General features: G+C 38.8%; 1 protein-coding gene across 1 annotated transcript in view; it reads right to left on the reverse strand.

Annotated features, from left to right (window-relative positions):
- The window catches only part of LOC146808916 (ly6/PLAUR domain-containing protein 3-like), a 279643-nt gene that overhangs the window by 134634 nt on the left and 126260 nt on the right, over nt 1–18749 (reverse strand). The gene's annotated exons all lie outside the window — the stretch shown is intronic.

An 18749-nucleotide genomic window follows, 5' to 3' on the forward strand; every position in this document is an offset into this window, starting at 1 on the left:
ATTGATGGACTTCCAATATTGGAGGATTAGAGATCGGGCGACAGATAGAGCAGCAGATAGAAAATATTGTACATGGTTATTAAGTTTCCGAGTAACAAGGGACACCCCAAATAAAACAACCATAGCTTCAGGTGCAATCATAATTTATAGGCATTTGCTGAGAAATTAAAAATACACCCTGCCAAAAAACGAGCCAACTTGGGAAACAAATAGAAGCTATGCAGCCAATCCCCTTTATTATCCTGAAAACATCTAAAACACTGATTCTGGATATTCAGAATCATTTTGTGAATTGCAAATGGGGAGTAGTAAGCCATCCATCTCGAGAGGAATCACATCTTTTGAAATGTGCAGCTCTAAGGGGCTCACGCCCCCCAGTAGAGATATGATCCTATTCACCATAGAACTCCCCACACCAGCTACCTCCTCTTGTTCATGCAAATAATCGCTAGTCAAGGGCAAATCAGAGAATTTCCTTGGAGCCCTCTACCAGTTGTATATCCCCATCAATTCAGTGTGAACTAGCAGCTGTACAAGAGCCTGGGTTTATTCCTGGCAGTTACTAGTGAGGAATCCCGAGATCTGTAAGAACCCATGCCAAAAACGATGACATGCTGGTCCCAGGCTCTTCCTAGATTAATAGCCCATTTCCAATAAAAAATTCACCCAGTGTTACATACCTACAGAATTTCCAGAACCTAAGTGAAGGCTTGGCAATATATAACCCTAGAGACTTACAATTCCATAGCCGGACAAACATATGACAGGGTGGCACCTGTCTTTCTTGGAAGAAGTGTTTTAATATAGCATCTATATCAACTAGCACCTTATACCTTGTCCGTTTCGGTAGCCAGCCACCTTCAGAAACACAGGTAAGTCGATTTCTGATTCTTTGGCCATTCTAGCTAATAGAAAACTATCAAGCCCACAGGCGTCCTTCCCTCTACAAACTATAATTTCCAGCCAAGCGACCTAGCAAAAGGAGAGTAAATCTGGTAGGGCCAGTCCTCTCTGATCCTAATCTAACTACAAGATGGAATATTTTACTTGGGAAGCTCTGCCATTCCACCCAAATCTGATAGTAAGAGAAACTTTAGCTTCTTAAAAACAAACCTGATTGATTTTCATGTGGAGATTTGAAAAAAGAAATAAAGACAACTAAAGGCAAAATAGACATTTTAACTAAAGACACTCTCCCAATTGATTTCAGTTGGAGAATTGTCCATCTAGCTAACAGGGTTTCAACTTTATCTAACATGGCTTTATAATTGAGAGGAAACAAATCTGAACACTAATGTGTTACGTGAACCCAAGGATACACGATTGATTCTATTTGTGTCTCATTATTTTAAAGAAAAAGAAGAAGAAAAGAATAATTATTTTAATCTCACTAGAAAATGGCGTATAGCAGATGATGTAAAATTGTTAGTATTATTTCACTAATGGTGATATTATAGGTTTAAGTAGGTTTTGAGTTGTGTTTCATTTTTCCAGTGGGATCTGATTCCACAGCTGAACTAACTACAGTACATCATGGTTTTGGATTTAATAGCTTGGCACATGTAGACAGTTAAGTTAATGGGTCTAATGACAATATGCATGCACAAATGTTGGATAAGAAGGTGGATTTAATGGGCATCAAGGATTGTTTTGTGTGTTCTTTTCTCCCTTCTTCTGCAGGTGAAGGAGCCGCCTACTTTATTACAGTTGCACAAATCAAGCATAACACCAACATGACTGAACGCGGGCATGTGTGTCGCTTAGGTAAAGAGGAACGGGAATCTAGTGTGATACCTAGTAATTTTACGGATTCGCAGATGTTTGGGGTGCAGTTTAGCGAGTTGAGATTTTGAGACCATAGTTGAGGAAGATGGTGTCTGTGATGTGGGGAGAAGTGAATGAATTCTGTTTTTTGCAGAATTAAGTCAATCCAATAGAGCCAAAGTTCCTATGATGTGTAAAAGTGCGTTTTCCTGACTCTTGCCAAATAGGCCTCCATGTGGGCCTCATACCATCTTTGTTAAAATGGATGCTTCTGACGTATTCCTCCTCAACATTTCCTTGTTCATCATTTACACAGCACACAGTCAAGCTGAGCTAATATGTTGATTTGCAGTTCACAAAGAAAACTTCCTACATGTGCCCAGGATTGTTTCAGACTCAGTGCTGCTTCCACCAGTTCACTGTAGCTTAGTTATTCATTCAGCAAACAGTTGTTCGTGTATCGAGCTTGTCTGGCTGTCTGTGGTTAAAACTAGCATAGTGTGGTCAGAGTCAATATTCATGTGATAGGATAGTGTTGAGATGCTAAGGCAATATGACGAATAATACAGCTGTGTTCTGATTTGCTAATGAGTTGTTACATTTGCTCACACCATGATGATCTTGCACTTTCAGTTCTGTTCTATGTGAAGATATGCTATTTAAACCCCTGATTTTTAAAGGTGGGCCAGCGCGCTCCTGAGCTTCCTCGATTCTTCTGGGGCTGCTGTCCATTTGATTCTGTTCCTCACTTGAGACTTACAATGTTTTAGATTTTGCATTTCTTTCTAATGCTCAATTTACTGCTTTGCCTTCATAGTTGTGACTCTGTTCTTTTGACTTTTTGTAATAAATCTTTGAACTATTCCTGTGATCTAGAACTCAGTTATTGAGTGGGCCCATTTATGTGAATGACTATTAAGCTGATATTTTGATGTGTTTTGGGAGATGCCCTACTTCTGGGACACATTGGCCCATGAAAATGTGGTCAACAGGATCTACAGTTCATTAAACCGTGAGCGTTCTATTGAGGTAACGTTTTTGGTCCAAGAAAATACAGGGAACCCCACACCCGCAGCATCATACATTTTAAGGTAAAGCATATTAAATGTACGAATCAGGAGGCAACTCCATGACTCTACAGGTTTGGCATTGTATAGATTTTAGAGGAGATTATAGCTGTCCCACATTTATTCTGGAAAAACTTTGTTATGGTTGCACAGTTTCTTTCATGTAGCAAACAAATAAATAAAGTTTTGATTCAGCCAACTTTGCATCCTTTTGCAAATACCAGGGAACAGGCACTGTTGAAAGAATCATTTGCAATGCAATAGGTCTCGCATTTACAAGCGTTTGGGCTATTGGCATTGGAAATGACAACAGCTTCAATTCTCGCAAATGTGAGACCTATTGCATTGCAAATATTTGTTGTTGTTTACAAGTGCCCCATGCTTCGCTTTCACGTTAATAGAGGCCGTGCCCCTTACTTTAGATGAGCCGCGTCTAAAGAAAGGTCAGCGGCTGCCATTAATGTGAAACTATGACATGGGGCGCTTTTACAAAAAAAAGGATTTGTTTGTCAACTTGAAAAACAAATGCTTTTTATGTAACAGTGCCCCATACCGTACTTTCACTTTAATGGTGGCCACTCCCCTTTCTTTAGAGGTAGCTCATCTAATGAAAGGGGCACAACCTCTATTAAAGTGAAATCGCGGCATGGGGCGCTTCTAAACAAAACAAAAGAAGTGAATAAATAGGATAAAAAACATGCGGCTGCCTTCAGCGCCACAAATAAACCAAAGGCACTGCTGCCACTGTAGTGTGCCGTGATATTAAATAAACTTAAAATAAGCGTTAGGAAAGAGCGTGTCTTGTTAGGGGAAAAATGTAAGTAAATAGTGCTCAGTGGCTATAATTAAAGCCTACTGAGTAACAACACATGTAAGAGGGCCAGTCCTTATGGGAGGTTACAAGATGAGACAAAACGGTACTAAGGAGGTACTACTAAGCCTATTGAACAATGAAAAGCTACAGTTTGCATAGGACAATGACACAAGCCAATGAAAAATATGGGCGGGGAGTGGACGGAGCTTCAAGTCCCAACCTGAATACAGCATGCCTCACAGCGCAGCGCATGCGCTGCCCAGGCTCGACCTAAAAATTATTGTTTTTAAAAGCAACCACGGACATGGTGGTTTGCTAACCTTGGGAGGCTACCATTCCCGTGATTTTAGCGATTCCTAGGGGGTCGCAAATTGTGAACTACCTCATTATTTTTATGATGTAGGGCGATTAGCGACCCCCTAGGAATCACTAAATTAAATTCTTGCAGTTTCATACATTAAGAATAGCGATTAGCTAATTGCGAGTTGTTGAAAAATCCAATTAGGTAATCGCTATTCCAAATGTTGATACATGAGGCCTTTAATCCAACAACCCGGGAGTGGAGCCTAAAGTGCAAAGCTGAAAGGATGCTAGTGCCCCCGCTGAGGACACTAACATTCATCTACCTATCTACTGGACATTTGACCCATGTTTATCTTAAATCAGTTTACAGAAGTTGCTACCTAGTATTTTTCAGGCTATTTGGCAATTTCAAATACAATTGTAAACATTTTGCTTCGTAGAACTAATTGTCTATGCCTACATCTGTTAATATTTCTGACAGAGAAAAATGAAGGCTCTATACTGGTGAGTGAAGCCAGTACCTCATCGAGTAACATCTCAAGCAGCAAGAGTGAGGATCCAGGTGAGGGCCCTTCTAATATTACAAAAGAGAACAGTTTTTTACAAGAAGTTTGCCGTATAAGAATGGGAAACAGGGAGACGGGTGCAAGACGACGGGATGTAGGAATACAAAGACAAGGAGAGGTCAATGGTGTGTTAATACGCACGACGAAACACGTGTTGGCTGTTTTTCATTTTTGAAAATTGTACTTCAGCAAGCTGTGAAAACACTGCCTGAGTAATCTGAAATAAAGAATATGGACTTTTAGAACAACATATGAAGAACTTAATAAAAAAAAAAAAATTGGGATTTAAGTAAACACTAAAGTGTGCTCCGGGTAGACCATTTGATTTTGTTTCATCCCCTTTGTATGAGGATTTATGAGGTTGAATTGGTGACTGACCTCTCTCCCTTTGGAGCACCAATATAGATTGTACGTCTGTATTACTACAGCCTGATACGTCTGTTGATCGCCCGTTCTCTTGTTTCTATACCTGGTTACCAATTAGTATTTTAGCTTTGAGTCAGGTCTGGGCAGCCACAGGGGCTTGGTGAGATTTTCTACAGCTTAAATATGAATCGTGATAAAGTGGCAGCTTATTTTTTCAAAAATGTAAGTGCTGGTAGCTGTTGGTTGTAACAAGAGTACTAAGAAAGAGGGCATGAAAGATAAATGTATTCGGTTAGAGAGTCTTAAGAGAGCAGAACTATCTAAGAAGTGGGATGCAGCTACCCTCAAGCAGTAATTCCTCGCGGTTTAAGATCACAAATAGTACTGACATACGACGATCTTGAACCTGACTTATTATTACAATGGGAGCAGGAACATACTAATAGCTCTAGGAGTCTTATCAATATCCTGATCCAAAATGCTGATCGAAAGATCATGAAACTATTTCAGGAAATTCAGGTTCTCGAAAATGAAATTAAGTTACTAAATGTACTAGAAATTACTGAAAGAGAATTATGCTATTGTTGAGGAGGTTTTGACAAAACTACAGGATGATATCAAGCGCAGGAAGGCTAGAAAGCTGAAACGCGATGAAATCGATTATAAAGATGGACGCATCTTCACTTTTGCGAAACGCTTTGACCATTTAGGGGCACATGCATCAACAATGCCATTTGCGATTCCTTATTAGCGAAAAATAAGGAATCGCTAATAAGGAATAGCAAAAGGCTATGCATGTAGGAATCGCTATTCAAATAGCGATTCCTTAACTTTCCTTAATTGCTACTAGCAAATTGCGAGTAGCAATTAAGGAATGCCGTCCCAATCATTCCTATGGGCCTCCAGGCCCATAGGAATGAATTGGAGATTGCATGAGCAAATAGCGAGTACCAGTAGGTTCTCGCAAATTGCTCATGCAATTTCAAGGGTGCAAGAGGTCAAAATGACACCCTATTGCACCCCTGAAATTGATATGTGCACATATGTTGCACACACACATGCTCTAAGGGCATGTGTGTGCGCAATATGAAACTTTGAAAAATGCACAAAAGTGCATTTTTCAAACTTTTAGCAAATTACCATGCAGTTCATCTTCATGGTAATTTGCTCCCCCTATTAGCGAATTCGCTAATTTTTTAACTTTCATGCATTGCATTTAAGGAATCCCAAATTGAGATTCCTTAAATTAAGGAATCTCAATTTGGGATTCCTTAAATGCTATCGCTATTTAAGGAATCGCTATTTAAGGATTCCTTAAATAGCGATTTTTGCTTTTGGGTTGATGCATTGGGATTGGGTATTTTTAACTCAATACCGGGAGCTATTAGCGAATCGGTATTTTACCGACTGGATTTTGGCTTGATGCATGAGGCTGTAAGTTAATAAAGATGTGTTGAACAAGAAAAATGAAGGCTCTATACTGGTGAGTGAAGCCAGTATCTCATCGAGTAACATCTCAAGCAGCAAGAGTGAGGATCCAGGTGAGGGCCCTTCTAATATTTCCAAAGAGAACAGTTTTTTACAAGAAGATCGCCGTATAAGAATGGGAAACAGGGAGACAGGGGTGTTAGAGTGCCATGTTGTTCTGAAGATTATAAGGGTGCATCATAACCATTGTTAGTCTGCACCCACATATTTAGGGGAACCTTATTAACGTGTGACTTAGGAATGTGTTACTAAAATCTGCTTATGATAGTGTGATTAGAAATGTAACCATGTCATGTATGAAGAGCAATGCCGTAGTAAATTTCAAATGTATTTTAGTTAATGCATAATGATTGGTTTTCGTGTAATGTAATGCATTAGGTTTAAACGTGCACCATATTTAAGTCTGCACGTGTAGTTTGCTTATTCATATATGAAGTGTAATGAAATCAATGCTAATAATGTGCTTTTAGAAGTGTGTGTGTTTAAATTGTGTAAAGGCCTGATCGCATATACATTTAAGAGAAAGGCCTGTTTTTTTCTTATGTTAGCTAAATATTGTAGGCCTAAAATGGTTTCCCTTGGTAAGGCTTTGAGTTTCAGAGACGTTAGAAAATCTCGGAGAAGTGAAAAGTTTCTCGTTCCCATGTTTCTGTTGCAGGTGCAAGGACACCTAGCTTGTTAGAGAAACTAACCCTTTGTTTCGGGAGTTAAGATGGCTTGAGAAGCCAATATGGGAGTATACTGGAATGTAGGGATGATACTTTCGGCGGAGAAGGTGCCTGGGACCCAATGATGAGTAAACCGTCGTTGGAAGGGAGACAAGTATCACTGGAAAATTACTGGGAGAAGACCTGGCTGAAGAGGTGTGCCGGAGGGCGTGTTCTACGTTTTTGGGATTTTTAATTAGGGACAGTGCCCCGTGGGTTGAGCAGTTGAGGTTTAGATGGGAAGCTAGAAGGAGCTCCTTAGAATGAGCTCTGGATAAGTGAGTGTACTTCTGAGGAAGTTTTCATTTCTGACACCTTTTTATCCTCTTGCCTGGGAAAACGCTAAGTAGGGATGTCCCCTTAGAAATACAGTAGGGATAGACTAACTGATTTTCTTTTTAGGTTAATGACTTCTAACATTCAGATTGGAGTTGTTATTGCCTGCCTGATGCTTCTAGAACTGACTATTCTTCTTATTCTGGGTCGGATGAGACTCCTGCGTAGGATACTTTTTATATTAGTTCCCATTTATTTTCTTAACCTCGTGTTGAGGTGCTTGTATCTGCAATTATTTTTGGCTTTGTAATAAATCCCTAAAATGTGAGATTCAAAGTCAGTGGTCCTTTATAGTTCAAATTCTATTTCCTTTGATTATGTGTTAATATTGCATTTCCTCCCCTCTACACTATTTAGCAGATAAAAAGATCCTGGCGACCAAAGAGGATTCTTGGTCATGGTAAGACAGATAAGAATCCAGCTTTATCAGTAGCAAGACAACAGGATGTAGGAATACAAAGACAAGGAGAGGTCAATTGTCTGTTAATACGCACGACGAAACACGTGTTGGCTGTTTTTCATTTTCGAAAATTGTACTTCAGCAAGCTGTGAAAACGCTACCTGAATAATCTGAAATAAAGAATATGGACTTTAGGAACAACATGTGAAGACCTTAATTAAAATTTTGGGGGGGATTTAAGTAAACACTAAAGTGTGCTCAGGGTAGACCATTTGATTTTGTTTCATCCCCTTTGTATGATGATTTATGAGGTTGAATTGGTGACCGACCTCTCTCCCTTTCAATATAGATTGTAAGTCTATATTACTGCAGCCTGATACGTCTGTTGATCGCCCGTTCTCCTGTTTCAATACCTAGTTACCAATTAGTATTTTAGTGTTAATATTTCTTGTTTAGAAATGGTTTGTCTGAGATTTGACCAGGATTGATAGTCTAAAGGAAGATATCTTATAAGCAAAGACACACATAAATGTAAAAGCACTAAAATCATTAACAATATCAGAGTTCATGCGGTATTAAATGTGGAATGCTCTAAAGGAGTACAGATTGAACTGTGGATGGACAAACAGACATGATGCAGCACATAGGCTAACACCAATGAAAGGTATTTGACAGTGCACACACTGGCAGGGACAGAATACTAAAGTATTTCTCTGGCTTAGACACGTAGGAGATAGCTTGTCAGGCTGATTCTTGGAAATGTGTCCTTTTCACTTCCAGGACGACTAGAAAAGGGTAATCCAATACCCCTTTTTTTGGGTTGGAGGTAGAGGGGATTGGACTTTGCATTTGGGAATTTTAGTCATAGGTTGCCTGGCTCTTGTCCCACCTCTGAACGGTGAGAAGGAGTGTATAAGCACTCATGTAATGCTTTAGTCCCACATAGTTAAGTTACACAAACTAAGAAATGTGACTTTTCTGCAGACGTTAACCTTGACAGAATGTTGTAAACAAGGTATGCCAGTTGCATCCACCCTTCTTAATTTTTTCCTGATTTTGAGATTAAAACGAGGAAATAAACATATCTCTAAATAGTGTTCTGTATGACAAGTCTATGTAAAAGGCATGAAGGTTACCTCTGTTGGAAAAATAAATTCCAAATGTGTTACAACCCCAGCCATGCACTCCATCAGGTAATTTTAACGAATCAAGCAGCTGATGGAAGATTTATCATTGCATGCTGGAAGTGATTTGGCAGTACATGGCCAATTGTTATATTACTGTTATTGCCAGTAGGATTAAAACATTATATCTGCTCCTTACAAACACCACTGTCTTTAAAATGTCACTGCTAGGACACTGGTTCGGTCCAAATCAAGTTCCCTAGTGTCCAGAAGGTTTCTGCTAATCAATGTACAATATGTCAATGTTTTTTTTTAGTTCTTTAGTGACTAGGTTACCAATGTGCTGACAACACAACCACCCTAAACACAGCTATTTGCAGGCTCAGCAAAGGGGTATTAAGTGCAATGAATGCAACAGTGTTGATGACAGTTTACAAGGTGCGCCCAGCCTGCAGACAGCAAGCTTGTCTAAACACTTTATATGTATTTAGCTATGCAGCACATTAGCCTGGGTGCTGAATCATCTACTGTTCTTTAACATGGAGGGAAAGTAACCACCGAACTGTGTAACATGCCAGGTATGGGAACACATGGAGAGAAATATTGCCTTTCAGCAGGAAATGGTATAGTCCAAAGCTCTGTTTTTAATGTAAAATGAGGGCCTTCGGTGGCGATATCACTGAAAATACAAGATTTAAAAAAAATATTATTGTCTACGGATGCTCGTGGAAGATAATTTCCATTTGGCTGGAATCTAGAGAATACTAAAGTGATTCTGGTATTTTACTGACCTCTGCTGGTCGATTTCTATCAAGAAAGTTAAATAGAGGCAGTTGCCAGAAAGATTAAAAAAGAGAAAGTCCCTCAGCAGAAAGTAATAAAAATCTGGTATTTTACTGACCTCTATTGGTTGTTTTCTATCAAGACAGTTAAATAGAGGCAGTTGAACAGAAAAAATGTCCCTACGCGGAAGCAGACAAGTCCTATGGCTGATCTCCAGAGCCCACAAACTACATAAACATATGAGTATATAATAATAAGTATATACTAAAGTATGTACAAAAGGTCTTGAATGCTCGACCTAAAAATGTACACCCAGCCAAGGGTCAGAAACAGATCCAGGTCAATCCAAAAAGGAAATGTTGTAGCCATATGCACTGGAACAGAGGCTTTAATGCTGTATATTTGCCATTGCGGCTGCATTCAGTTAACCACCACCCAGCCCCCATATTTATATCTTTTAATATTTAGGCTGACCCCAGTGAGGTGATATACGCTGCGGAGCACCCGCATGGTCGCAGGCTGTGATTCAGAAAAGGAGATGAGATTATCTGTGTGGCTTTTCTTCATTGTGCTAGATGCCCTTTTGATCCTAACCAGCTTTGTTGACTGGGGTGCTCCCACTGTGCTCGAATTTGACAATTTTGTGTTGACATTTTTTTTTAGCATTTTACTAAATACAGGATCAGGACTATGCCACACAAAATAATTCGGCCAGAGAATTTCCCATGATGGCTGTTATACCAGTGAAATTACAACATACCAAAGATGTGTCATACATGTGGTTACACTTTGGTTGTTTTCCCAAACCAGCAGGTTCTTGTCCTCTTCTGGTGATACCACAGGTAAACAGCCCAGTGGGCTCACAGATGTCGAAGACACTTCAGGGAAAACTCAACATGACCTATAAATTCGAAACCTGGAGCAGGACTTTATATGTGCTAAAATCTGCTCCAGCAAAAACGTCCCCGTTACCAAGCCTGCAGTCACGGATGACTCCACAGGCTGTCAGAGCTCTTCTGATGTCAAGGACTGGAACATGAACTCGAGGCAGAGCTGTTGCACCACAGTTTACCAGTGCCTAAAGCAGATGTATTTGTTCCTGGGTTTGGTAGCACGGGACCTGCATTTCTCCGCTGAGGAAGGACGTGGTATATGCCCTCTTTTCAATTCTATAGACAAGTTTTATGAGAAGGACCCAGTAATGTGAGTGAAAACACCAAGAAAGGTCAGGCAAGAAAAGAAAAATGAAACCATTTACCTGCCATGAGAATGCTACGTATACCACGGTGAGAACACGGACTTCTGGAGAAACCGAAAATGACACACTGCGCGCTGAACCTTGTGGATAAAAAGACACAAACAACCCCATTAGGATGGCGGGCGGACTTCAGTCTGACTGCCATCCTAGTGGTGCTGGGACCGGCCACCAGTGGTGCAGCGGTCCCGCACCACCAATTAGGATACGACCGCCACCCTGGCAGTCGCATCCCGCATCTTTGACATTGCGGCGGGCAGTGCTGTAACCAGCACTCGCGGCACTGCCACCTTGTGCACAGCAATGAAGGGGAATCCAGTGCAGCCACCCATCCCCCCGGGTGCCTGCAACAGGCACCCAAAGTCATTTTCCACATGCCTTTCCATGGCGGAGTCTCCACCATGGAAAGGCATTCCCACCTCAGCCATCATAATATGGATGGCGGTGCCTTGAGGCACGACACAGCCGCCACACGACATAGCAGTCATAAGGAGGGACTAACAAGCCTCAAAATGAATCAGAAGGCAGCATTTATGGAGGACAAAGACACAAGCCAATGAGAAAGATGGGCGGAGAGTGGGCAGAGCTTCCACAAAGCTTTCACTCCGTACTGAATACTGCATGCCTTGCAAAGTTAGCAGCGAATGCGCGCTGCCGCTATAGGCTCAACCTAAAAAGGGGGTGTTTGCTATGCTCTTTCCCTAGGCCTATTTTGAGCAAATAGTTCAGGACTAAGAATACCAGTGTGACCTTTTCCAGGGGATTATGGAAAGAGTATTTGCACACATACGTCATATTGCCATAGTCAGCATCTGTAGGTACTTTATGCAGACCTGCACCATCTTTTAGAACATTCGAACATCCAAACAACAAATATTTTTTACAGGTGCAGAGAACTGTAATGGGCACATTGTTTGTGCCCACGTATACTAACCTACTAATGGGATGGTGGGAAGCAGAAATAGCATGGAGTGTGCAAAACAAAGTAAACATGGAACAACTAATTTTGTGGGTTTGTTTTTATAGACAATCGTTTTTTTATTTGGAAGGGTGAAAAATCCAATTTGGAATGTTTTTTCGATATCTGAATCACAATGGACAAAATTTGCAATTCACTTTTGACATTCAGGAAAAGGAGATCAATTATTTGGATATTGGGGTTAATATAGAAGGAGACAACATTTGTACTAAACTGTATAGAAAACCCACTAGCACCAACAGCATATTGCATGCAAATAGTAGGCATCCCAGATCCTTGAAATGGAGTGTCCCCTATGGGGAATTTCTGAGAGCTAGACAGAGTTGCTCAGAAGAGTCAGAATTCAACCAACAGGCTAAGGAAAAGTATGACAGATTTCCAAAAAGGGGGCATCCAGATATGGTCCTGAGGGATGCCCCTCAGAGTGCCAGAATCAAAAAACGAGGAACATTACAGGTAATAAAATCCAGAGGGGCTACATCTGATAATGAGACACAAATTGCTAGATATATCACTGATTATGATGTATCGAATAGGAAAGTAGGATCATTATTACAAGATATTTGGAAGCTTATAAATATGGATGATGACCTTTCAAAGTCTACTCCCTGAATCTCCTAACATTAATTACAGAAAATTAGCATCCTAGGGGACCTCCTCACAAGAAGCTACATGACACCTGACAGTATGGTGAGAGGTAGATCTGTGAATTGGTTAATGAGCAAAAAGAAGGGTTTATGGAAGTACCCTAAATGCAAGGCATGTGCTCCTGGATGTAATAAAACAAAATATAAAACAATATATGGAAACATGGCGGTAATACGAGAATGGATTCTATGTGAAACAGATTTTGTGGTATATGTGATAGAATGCACATGTGGAATGGTATACATGTGTAACACCATTATTTAACTCTAACTCCGTATTCTCTAACACTTACAAGCGATAAAAAATCAAGATTTTCAATTTGCCACGATAAAGCAATCTGGGAGATACATGAGGGAAAAACATATAACATGAAATTTTATGGCGTGAAGCATATTGCAAAAAAACTTCAAGAAGGAAATAGAGGGTTAAACCACCACAGAGAAGAATTAAAAAGGATAATATTAATGGGTACTGAGACTACTCATGGACTAAACGCAGGTGTGGGGTTGTATATTTGTTTGTAACTCATTATTTGCAATTTTAACAATTCAGGGCTTTTATTAGAATAGAATTTGGATCTGTGAAATATTCTTTGATATACAATTCTGATGTCCAATCTCCAATGGCATTAATAACTGGCATTTGAAGAGATAAACATGGGAAACCTGATAGTAATACAAGAAGGTAGTTGCACTTCTTCCTAGAAAAAATAGAGATTGCCAATCTATACAACAAGAAAATAACAGAAGATATGAAGGGATCTTTATGTAGGAATAATCTTTTCATACAGCTGCAAATGACAAATTATTAGATAATTAATATTAGAAGAATAATTTTTCTGTACTTTATGAAAAAAGTGTCTAAGGTTCATCTTTTAGGGGGGCTTATATGGTTAAAATTGTGAGGAATGTATTTATAATCATTCATATTCTTTTATATTTTCTCCTCCTAATTCTTTTATTTTCTTTTGAAGATATACTACTGTATGCAATTTTTGCACATATGAGAAAATATGTTTTATCAAATGAATTGCACTTTAATTTGATTCACAATAGAGATTGCATGGAACTCAAATCATCTTTCCAAGCATCTACACTTTATTTGTGCAAGCAATTATGACTTGTCAATGTAAATAAATGCACTTTATTATATTTGAGAATGCAATCCTAATAGATATATCCTTTTGTAAAATGTGAGGAATGGTTCATATTCTATTGTATTTTCTCCTTTTTGTATCTTTCTGTTTTGACGGTATAGTACTGTATGTGATATTTGCACATATGAGAGAATATGTTTACAAATGAATTGCACTCTGCTAAAATTTGAAATGTATAGTGAAGATTACATGTAACCATCCCCCAAGCATTTGCACTCTAATGTCGTAATGAATTATCATATGTCAATGTAAAGAAATGGATTTAATCACCTTTTGCACTTTGATTGATTTATACCTCTTATATATAGATTATACGTCCTCTTTGATTAGCTATGGAATAGAATAGATTGCTTCACAGAAAGGGATTTTATGTATACAACACCCCTCCTTCTTTTCTACTATGTTTGATTTCCACTACATGTTTGATCTTTATTCGTTAATATTCCTCTCTCTGACAGATGCATTTCCCAATATTTTCAAATCTCCTTTTGTAAAATGTTTCTTTATTGTTTGACCAGTTCATGACTTAGTGTGGATTTTCGGGTACTTTACCAATATTTCTCAAATGAGAAAATTGAAACTAAAAAAGGATAAAATGTATATTAAAAATAAAAAGAAAACAAAACATTTAATGAATTGATGCCATGTTAGAAAGCAATATGGAAGGGAAAATGTGCCTATTGTTATAAAATGCAGCAGTCTAGCCATTGCTTTTAATGGTGATGAGATAAAGGGGATTGTTCCTTTAAAAATACTTTCTGCACATTGAAAACTCTATGACCCTGTTGAAGGCTACGGCTGAAACGCGTTGGTCTCATTGCGACCCGATGGTGATATAAAATTAAGCTAAAAGGATTTTTTGGATACCTGGGCCGTGCTGCTGTTTCCTTGCATCGTCTCCTATGTTGACTGGTTGGCTTTGGAGGTTTGCATGGAGTGGAATGAAGAGAAATAAATATATGCAATATATATATTATATATTGTAATATATATATATATATATATATATATATATATATATATATATATATATATATATATATATATATATATATATATATAAATTCACTGAAAAAACCATAGGTTTCACACATGTTATAGTTAGCGGAAATTTTACTGATAAAAAACCAATGAAATTCCCCCGTTATAGTTAGTGCAGGCAACTATAACTCACGCGACCGCAATCCTCTGCTGATGCTAATACTGTATTTAGACACTTATTTGCCCATGTCTTCTTCCATACATTTTTAGCTATACATATATTACAAATATTTTTTTTTCATAAAGACACATATGTCATCAGCAGAAGATTGCGGTCGCGTGAGTTATAGTTGCCTGCACTAACTATAACGGGGGAATTTCATTGGTTTTTTATCAGTAAAATTTCCGCTAACTATAACATGTGTGAAACCTATGGTTTTTTCAGTGAATTTGCAAGGTTTTTTAAATGCTAATTCCTAACTATAACGTGTGTGAAACCTATGGTTTTTTCAGTGAATTTGTACGGTTTTTTAAATGCTAAGTTACTTTACGCCATTCGTGGCGTGCGCGCCCACTTAACGCAGTTCGTTCTGTGCGCGCACGGTGCGCTTCGCGCACCGTGCGCGCACAGTGAGCACGCGGTGCGCTTTGCGCACCGCGCGCCCACTTTGCGCAGTTAGTGCCCTGCACGCACGGTGGGCACGCAGTGCGATGACAAAGCAAGAAAGCACGTCAACAAATCTGTTTTTGCTTTCCTCCGTGACTATGGTATGGGTGCCATTTACCACAACAACTTGCGTTATGACATGCAAGACATTTATAGAGGAGATGGTGTGCACTTCAATGATGAAGGGAACAGAGTCTTCCTCTTGAACCTTAGACTCTGCATCGGTACTTACTTGTAGGTACCACTAAAAAATCATTTCATAAACACAACGGCTCTTTTTAGAGCCCCCTAATATCTAAACACTTAAATCTGATTTTCATTTTTTTTTTTTCCTACCGTACGCTTACCGTAAGCTTACCGTACGCGTACCCCGTGATTTTTTTTAAAATCAATAAATGTTTTCTTTGTACTTTTCTGTCCTTCTTTGACCCCCTTACAAATGTTAGGGGGTCTGTAACTCTCCTCATTGCCCCCTTTCCTTGTTTTCACTCTTTTTTTTCAGAGTGAAATACACAAAATGGCGGCCGCCGCTTCCTGGTTTCGGCCGATTCGAATGTTTACTAAGATCTAAGAGCCAATCAGAATCGCGCTCGCGCACGCCACCGTACGCTTACCGTAAGCGTACGGTAAGCGTACCGTAAGCGGGCTCAGATATATATATTGATTTAAAGGCTATTTTCTCAGAATCTACTGAACAGATTTACACCAAACCTACAAAAGGCACTTCCTTGACCTAGGGACTACCTCTCTGCCAAATTTTGAGTAATTCTGTTCAGCCGTTCGGGCTGTAGCTCGTTCTAAAGGTCCTATGGAAAAATGCATGGGAAAAACGCGTTTTGGGACCCCCCTTTTATCTCTGCCCCCGCTTGACGGATCCCCCCGAGACTTTCAGGGTAGGAGCGGAGCGTAGCGCCCCACCTATTTTGAGAAATTCGCGAGGATTCGTCGACCGGCGCCAAAGTTATTCAAAATAGAATGTTGAGGTTTTCCTATGGAAACGTGGTCCTAACTATAACTACCTACTGGCGACCGCCAGTAGGTAATGTATGTATATATATATATATATATATATATATATATATATATATATATATATATCACAACACTTCCTGTACCTCCTTGCGGCGAACACGAAAGACAACGTCCCACGTGAAAGTTCACAGTCACAGGTAAGTTTTTATTTTCTCATAGTATCACTCCTCACGACGCGTTTCGGGCATCCAGTGCCCTTGATCACACAACGGATTGGCGGTACAATTCAAATATATATACTCTCTTTTTTTTCTTTGATTTTTTTGCAATTACACCACGTGATAATGGAAAGTAACAACATACTAACCAGTAGGCTTTTTTTCTTTTGTCTTTTTCGTGTCTTTCTTCACTTACTATGTGTTAATACATAATAACAAACGCAGATGCACCATAAATCTTATACATTAACATAAAGCAAACTGATCTATGCATATCGTATAGAGTATACGTATTGTCTATTTCTGCACGTAATAAGTAAATAAGCACAACATGCATAACATAACTGTGCAAATACGCATGTGCAAAAAACGCTGTAACTCTCTAGTATAAATACATTGAAAGTCTGCAAAATGTCATGCTACTCTCAAATAAATTCATATATTTGTTGTTTTAAAATATAACGATATTCAACATGTGTGCAAAAATACACAACGTAAATGTGCAAAATGTGCTATATTGAGTGCAAATTTTTGAAATGTGCAAATTACCACTTCAATGTGGAATCGCTGTACAAAAAATGCATTAATAAATACTTAATTTCGTATGAGAGTTAGTTTACAAGTGTTAAGTACATCAGTTATTTATTGAGATGTTTCTAATGACATTCATAATAGCCTAGATGTTCATGATGTTACTTATAAATTAAAGTGACTAGTGCAACTTCATCTCTGAAATATAATCCCAAGGACAAATTACTATTAAAATATTATTTAAGAAAATACGCTGAGGCAGATTGGACAGATAATTGATGAAGGAAATTCGAGTACCTATAGCGAAATAATGAACCTGCTTAATACAATAACCATTTCTTCACATAAATCTGTTAAAAATGGAATGTTATGTATTAATAATTTTCTGATTAGGTCTTATAATATCATGCAAATTCAAACTGAGCCCAGTTAAGATTATAAAAAAGTGTGCATGTCTTCTGTGTTATTAAGACCATTCGGAAATTTGCTATCAAGTTCTAAAATATATTTTGTCTCTCGCTGTCTAAGTATTTTCTCTCGATTACCTCCTCTGCGTGAAGCTAAAACTGAGTCAATTACAAAATATGAAAGGCAATTGAGATCTTTATTATGAACGTCTTTGAAGTGACGAGCGACCGGATATGCCGGATCGCTGTTGATGATGGCGCGAAGATGTTGCAGTAGCCTCACATGCACCTGGAGCTTGGTACTTCCCACATACCTAAGCCCACAGGTGCATGTGAGAACATATATCGCAAAATCAGTACGACAGTTGTAATTGCCTTTGATTTCTACCCCATTTTCCCTAAATGGAGTGTTGTATTTGGTAGTGTTAATACCGAATTTACATGCACGACAACTTGTGCACTTGAAAAAACCTTTTCTAGGTTTTAACCATGAAGTGGTTAGAGCAGGTTCAGGACAGTTTTTAGATAGTTGTACCCCCATAGATTGATTTTTTCTAAAAGTGATGGTAGGTTTCTCAGGCAGCTTGTTGTTGAGGACGTTATCGGTAAGAACAATAGGCCAATTTTTGTTCATTATGGCTCTAATCTTCCTTTCCTGGCGACTAAAAGTTGTAATAAGTCTAGGTGATTCTTCCGATATGGTATTATGTTCTTCCTCTTCTGTTGCATCTGGTAAGAGAGATGCCCTCGATCTCTTACTGGCTTTTGTAACTGCTTCTGTTAAAATTTTATTAGAATAACCCCTTTTCCTTAATCTAATCAGGGCTTCATTTTGACAATTCTGAAAGTCTTCTGAGTTGCTACATATGCATTTTAATCTTAAAATTTCCCCATAAGGAATGCTGCTGATTAAATGTTTAGGATGTGCACTGGTTGCGTGTAATGTTGCATTTCCTGCTGTAGGTTTTCTGAAAGCAGTGGTGACTAGTTCACAGTTCTTAATTTGAATGCAGACATCTAAAAATTCAATTTTAGTGGTGCTAATACACGATGTAAAATGTAAATTAAAACAATTCATATTGATAGTTCTAATAAAATCCTCTGCACTTTTGGAATCTCCGTTCCATACCATAAAAACATCGTCAATATACCGCAACAAGTGCATAATTCTTGTGTCAAACATTTCCTTATGTTGCGTCCTGAGGACCCGCTCCTCC

The sequence above is a fragment of the Triturus cristatus genome, chromosome 7, assembly GCF_964204655.1.
Source record: "Triturus cristatus chromosome 7, aTriCri1.1, whole genome shotgun sequence".
NCBI classification, from domain to species: domain Eukaryota; kingdom Metazoa; phylum Chordata; class Amphibia; order Caudata; family Salamandridae; genus Triturus; species Triturus cristatus.